Raw genomic sequence first — 6,703 nt, 5'->3', positions numbered from 1 at the left:
CCAAGCGAAATAGAAATATTATTGGGGGGGGGGGCGGGGAGAGGACCCTCTTACAATGATCTTCGAGACCCTCATGATCTTATCCCCAACCTAAGTCAGTCACCTCTCTGACGTGATTTGGTACAACTCTTCCATTTTGCCCTGCTTGCAATTCTCCTTGCTATTCCTTGCTATTCTCCACACACGACCTTACCTGGGCCGTTGCTCTAGCGGACCTTTGTGCTGGGGATGCTCCGGCGCCCATCCCGTGACCAACTCCCTCCCCTCCTTCAAGTCTTTGCTTGGAGCATAGCACCGTCTCGGTGTACCCTCTTCTGAGCACCCCCTGACACCCAACACACTAATTAATTTACCTATCGCATCCACTGGCGACCTTTCTCCCACTCCCTCTGCCCCTTTCTACAAAACATGAGGGCCGAGAGACCTTTTTGTTACCAATTCCTCAGAGTGTCTGGCACAACAACAAACCGTTGTTGAATGGGCAAACGGTGTCATCAAAGAGGAGATCAGAATAGAAAAGAAGGGGCCAGGAGCCAGGGTTCAGCCAGGGGGAAGTGCAGGGTTGTCTTGTTTCATCACCAAACAGACTTTCTTATGCCGAGAGCCTGCTGGAGAACACGTCTGGACACAGAAGGACCCACATAAGAACTGTCACCCCCCACCCCCCACCCGCCCGGAGGCTTGACCAGACTCTAGCACAGCTTCCGGCAGGCAGCACAAGGTTCTGGTCCTAAGTTTGACCTCCAGCCCGAGGAAGTTAAACACCTGACACAGGCCCCCAACTTCTCTTTCTTAGGCCATTTATTAAAAAGGGCTTGCGATTGTGACTCTGGCTCTCTTACAACTCCGACTTTGAAATGTGATCGGGAAGGACGCAGGGCCTATCTCGCAGTGTCTGTGGGAGGGGCGCATCCTCAGTTCAGGAACTGCCAGCTAGCAAACACGACGGCCTAACAGCAGACACACCGAACTACCCTTTGAACTTTTCACTTCTCTGACCCGGACCGAGCCCTCTTCCCCTCTTTCTTCCAGGAAAACGCCCAAATCACCTCTGCACAAATCGGATTGGAGCTCGTGAGCTCTTTCCTCTACCGTCACAAGCCACTGCATGACATCTTTTTTCACCACTTTCACTACTGTCTGCTGCGTTTCCCTTTGACGGCGCCCAAGTCAGAAAGGACCAGAGGGCACTTGGTCGGCGGCGCCACCGTGTGTGCATGCTGGGGCGGCTGGGGCGGCGCGAGGGGGAAAGGGCTGAAGGGCGCCCGACCCCGGACCGCCGGGGCTCTTGGGCGTGCGCACGACTGGCTGCGGTTGAAGGGCACTGTTGAGCGCTGTACTTGGTTTTTCGTTCTTCACACCTCAGAATCCTGGGTTTCCTTCTAGCGTTACTAGATGAGGCTACTGCATATACTGAGGCCCTTTTAGGCCATGACGGAACATGGCCACGACTTCTTACTAGGGCAGCTGAGCACTTAACGTCAAGCGGCAGAAAGACCTTTTCTGAGCTTTCGATTGTATTTGAAAATGAGTTTCGAAGAAGCGAGGACAAAAATGGACCGAAATTTTCTTTGTGTTGAAAGGCAGGTTGGGCCCACGTCCGAGCCCTGAGCCGCCAGCACTCCCGCTGGGCTCCGGGAGACCCCTGCCTTCTGGGGTCTCGCTGCCAGGTCCCGGGTCCCTCGCCTCCTGCCCACCTGCGCCCGCCCCCGGCCTCCGCGGGTCTCCGCGGCGACCAGTACATCCGGTGTCCCAGAGCGGGAGACCGGACGCGGGGGGACGTCACGGCAAGGCGTGGCGTATGTAGATGAGCGTTCGCGCGGAGGCTGCCGGTCCCGGGCCGCGCGGGCCCGCAGGTCCCGCGTGGGGGCGAGGCAAAGGCGCCCGCGGGTGTCTTGTCGTCGGGAGAGGGTGGGGCGGGGGCCGCGCAGGGAGCCCCGGCGCGGAGGGCAGGCGGGGGCGGCGACCGTGTGTAAGAAGCGCGGCGAGCGCCAGGGTGCGGGCCGAGGCGGGTCGAGCAACTCATACTTACCTGGCAGGGGAGATACCATGATCACGAAGGTGGTTTTCCCAGGGCGAGGCTTATCCATTGCACTCCGGATGTGCTGACCCCTGCGATTTCCCCAAATGTGGGAAACTCGACTGCATAATTTGTGGTAGTGGGGGACTGCGTTCGCGCTTTCCCCTGACTTGTCTTGTTGCAAACGACAGGCGGGCGTTGTGGGCTCTCGGGGGAAACCAGGTTTCGTGGGCTCTACGGGTTTTCGCGGCCAGCCAGCTTCCGCATGCGAGCCCTCGTGGAGATGGCGTTTCTGAGCGGTGGGTGCTTCTTACCGGCTGCTGTCCTTATTCTTAATCCTCAGGCGGGCTTCTGGAAGTTCCGGGTGTTCTTTGCGGGCGATAACGCCCGCCGTAGTTCCTAGGACTCAGTTGGCCACGTCGGGAACTTCCAAGTGCTCCCTTGCAGCTGGAAGTGGTGGGATTGTGTTCGTCCGCGTGAGAATTCGAAACGCTCACCAGCTGGGGCTACTTACTTCTAGGGCTCTGTATAGGTTCAAGAAGGATTCTTTTCTTCCCACGTCCGTCAATCCAGTTAAAACATTTTTGTGTCGAATTTAGGGCTGGGGTAGGGTAGCTGCTTCTCTGGATACAGATTAGTATGTTTTACTTTGGTCTTCCTACCCCAAAGCAGATTACTAACGGAGGTGGCCCGCTGTTGTTGGATTTAAATCCGATCATGTCTAATCCTGGCAGCGCCGAGTGAGATTAGCCGGAAATCTGTTAACTCCTGTAGGTATCAATTATACCTTGGCAGATGCGTTCGGTACCAATGTCCGTCGTTCCAGAAAGCTTCTGTGTCAAGTCCTTGTGAAACCCGTAGTCCAGTTCTCCTGAAGTGCTGCTGGCTTCACTTGGAAAGCATGAATCCAACTGGATTTTCCTTTCACTTTTCTTTTCTTTCACTTTGATAGCTAAGTAAGTGGCCTCAGTGAGCCTTTTCAGACAGGGTAGCAGCTGCCTGCCACAACCTGGAGGCGCCCGGGCAGGCACTCCCCCAGGGCACTGGCACCCGGAACTGAGAAATCATGCTGCTGGTTTATAGTCTAACCCCAGCTTTGGAGGGAAGCCTCCACTAGCAGCAACCTGTAGTTTCATGACAAGACTAGTGGAAAAGTTTTTCAAACTTTGGGAAAAGTTGAGGGAATGACTCTAATAGCCGATTTCATTTCTTCAGAAATATTTTTTCTAGGAACCAAACCATCCGCAGGATCTGGGGAATGGTCGTGCAATGTTTTGTCACTGGTTTCGCCTGTTCTGTAAAAGCTGAAACCTTACTGTCTACGATACCTTACTCGTCCACCACATTTAAACTATCCTTTTTCGGTAGCAGACTGTTTGGCTTACTGCAAAATTGGGTGCCTTTGAGATTGTAACACGTTGGTTGCAGCCCTCTCCAGCTGACAACACGTTCTAAGTAGTTTACTCCGGTTTCACAATTTTGCAGCGTGTCTAGTGATGGAGGCCGTATGACCCTTTGGAGGAAGGGACTGTAACAAAGCCAAAGTGTCCATTCCAGGAACATTATCACCCTTTAGTTTGGGAGGCTACCAGCAGATCGTCTACATATTGAATAATTATAGATCCTGCTAGTGGGACACGCTCCTCTAAGTTTTCCTGTAAATGACTACAGAAGATAGGAGAGTCCTGATCGCCTTGAGAAATCTTTTCCATAAATATGGGATTCCATAAGTGAAAGCAAAGAGAATTTAGACTTGTCCACTAGAGGGACAGAAAAACAAGCAGATCCACTACAGAAGAAAGCTTTGCAGATGACGGTACTTAACGTCAAGGTCACTGCAGAGTTTGAAACTATAGGAGTTAATGGTAATGGAATAACATTTTTTTTTCTAAGATCTTACACAAATCTATGTACTGGTCAACCATTTTATCTCATGCAGATTACTTCTTTATCGACTGAGTGCTCTTTTAAAGTGATTAAAAGATCTCACTTTTCTAACTCTTTCATCACTGGTTTTATTCCTTCTAATTGAGTTCTTAACAAAGGGTATTGTTTTACACCTGAGGGTGGCTTATCCTTTTGGTCAGGTTAGTTTTATTGGTTCTATGTCTCTAAATCAGTACCATTATTCCCTAGGGCCCAACTCCACACATCTATTTCTTTCAGCTCTGCTTCTCCAAGTGCAGTGTGAGACTACCGTTCTCCGCCATACACCCCTTTTCTTTCAGAAGGCACACAGTTAGCAAGTAACTAGGGACATTTTTCCTCCAGGGAGCTTCACAAAGATTCCATCTGTAATACAGCAAACGCTAGCCCATAATTTGCACAGCAGGTCTTCCTCAGCATGCTAACAGGAGAATCAGGACAAAGTAAAAACATATATATGTTCCTCAGTCAGAGGTCCTAATTATGTAGAAACTGCAGAGGAAAAGGAACAAGTAGAAAGGTGACCTGAAAAACCCAACAACCTATATTGGTCTCTCACCAGCTGGAACAGAAGACATTTCCAGGAAATTGCAGAATAAGCAGCACCAGTATCTAGCATAAAAGGTAAGGCTATATTAGGCCAAGGAAAGGTTTTTGACACGCAAAGTTGGTTCACCAGTTCCCACCTCTGAGATTCTCTCAATCACCCAGCTTTGAACCATGTACTGATCCCTTCCTCCCTCTCTCCTACCTTCCCTCCTCCCACTTCCTCCCCGCCCCCCCCTTTTATTTAAATCCAAGTGCAATAATGGTTTCAGGAGGAGAATTCAGTGATTCATCACTTACATATAACACCCAGTGCTCATCCCACTAAGTGCCCTCCTTAATGCCCATCACCCATTTAGCCCACCACCCTCCCACCCAACATCCCTCCAGCAACCCTCGGTTTGTTCTCTGTCCTTAAGAGTCTCTTATGGTTTGCCTCTCTGTTTTTATCTTATTTTTCCTTCCCTTCCCCTATGTTCATCTGTTTGGTTTCTTACATTCCACATATGAGTGGAATCATATATTTAGCCCTCTGACCTATTTCACTCAGCATAACACAGTCTAGTTCCAACCACATTGTTGCATAGAGCAAGATTTCATTTCATTCTTTTTTTTTTGTGTGTGAACCCACTTTCTCTGAAAGGGAAGAAATTGTTTTTGACGTTTATGTTCTTTTGGGTGAGGGGCAGAGGATTCAAAGCAGGCTCGGAGTGGTCAGCACAGAGCCCAATGCGGGGCTCAAACTCACAAACCAAGAGATCATGATCTGAGCCGAGGTCAGATGCTCAACCGACATAGCCACCCACACACCCCTTGATTTCATTCTTTTTGACTGCCTAGTAGTATTAATATTTCACTGTGTGTGTGTGTGTGTGTGTGTGTGTACATACCATGTCTTCCTTATCCATTCATCCTTCAATGGACATTTCAGCTCGTTCCATAATTTGGCTAATGTTGATAGTGGTGCTGTAAACTTTGGGGTGCATATGTTGCCCTAAATCAGCATTTTTTGTATCCTTTGGATAAATATTAGTGACATTGTTGGGTCATACATAGGGTAGCTCGATTTTTAATTTTTTCAGAACCTCCATACTGTTTTCCAGAGCTGCTGTACCAGTTTGCATTCCAACCAGCAATGCAAAAGGGTTCCCCTATTTCCCACATCCTCGCAAATATCTGTTGTTTCCTAAGTTGTTCCATTTCAGCCATTATGACAGGCGTGAGGTTGTATCTCGTTATGGTTTTGATTTGTATTTTTCCCTGATGATGAGTGACGTTGAGAATCATTTCATTGTGTTAGCCACCTGGTGATCTTCTTTGGAAAAGTGTCTGTTCATGTCCTTTGCCCATTTCTCACTGGATTACTTGTTTTTTGGGGGTTGAGTTTGAGAAGTTTTTTTACAGATTTTGGATGCTGAAACCTGTATCCAATATGTTTTGCAAACACTCTCTTCCATTCTGTCAGTTGCCTCATAGTTTTGTTGTTTCCTTCCCTGTGCAGAAGCTTTGTATCTTGGTGAGGTCCCAATAGTTCATTTTTGCTTTTGTTTCCCTTCCCTCCAGATACATGTCAAGTAAGAAGTTGCTGTGGCCAAGGTCTAAGAGGTTGTTTCCTCTTTTCTTCTCTAGGATTTTCATGGATTCCTGTCTCTCGCATTTAGGTCTTTCATCCATTTTGAGGGTTGTTTTTTCTTTGATTGTTCAGTTAGAGAGGGCAGTGTGTATGTGAGAGAGAGAGAGAGAGGGAGAGAGAGAGAGAGAGAATCCCAAGTAGGCTCCACACTGTGTGTATGGAGCCCAATGAGGGGCCAGAACTCATATACCATGAGGTCATGACCCGAGCTGATCTAAAGTCGGAACCAACCGAGCCACCCAGGTGCCCCTTTTGTGTATGGAACTAAGACCATTAGAGAACCATCCAGAGCCATGTTGAAGCTTTTCCAGAAGGTAAGCCAGGAGCAATTACAGTGGTTTTCACAGAAGACCTCATTTTCCCACCTGACTTCCCTCAGCAGTCTGCCAAGTGAAATTTTTCAAAATATACTGGCATTGATGCAGGTGCAAATCAGAATTCCTCTCAGTCGAATCTTCTGTGCCTCTCTCCCCTCCCCCAGTACTGTGCCCTACCCCACTTGTGTGTGTGCTCTTTCTCAAAAACATAAACGTAGACACTTTTCCAAAGAAGATCACCAGGTGGCTAACACAATGAAA

At 48.9% G+C, this 6,703-nt stretch overlaps 1 non-coding gene across 1 annotated transcript; it reads left to right on the top strand.

Moving 5' to 3' along the window:
* The first annotated feature begins 2,024 nt into the window (after positions 1-2,024).
* LOC144232483 (U1 spliceosomal RNA) lies at positions 2,025-2,188 on the top strand. The gene has a single exon (XR_013335402.1). It is a non-coding gene; the product is annotated as a U1 spliceosomal RNA (small nuclear RNA).
* Positions 2,189-6,703: the final 4,515 nt, after the last annotated feature.

Source organism: Crocuta crocuta, unplaced genomic scaffold (assembly GCF_008692635.1).
Source record: "Crocuta crocuta isolate KB4526 unplaced genomic scaffold, BGI_CrCroc_1.0 scaffold1094, whole genome shotgun sequence".
Taxonomy (NCBI): domain Eukaryota; kingdom Metazoa; phylum Chordata; class Mammalia; order Carnivora; family Hyaenidae; genus Crocuta; species Crocuta crocuta.
The sequence above is the reverse complement of the archived record's forward strand: the minus strand, read 5'-3'. Positions and strand labels throughout refer to the sequence as shown.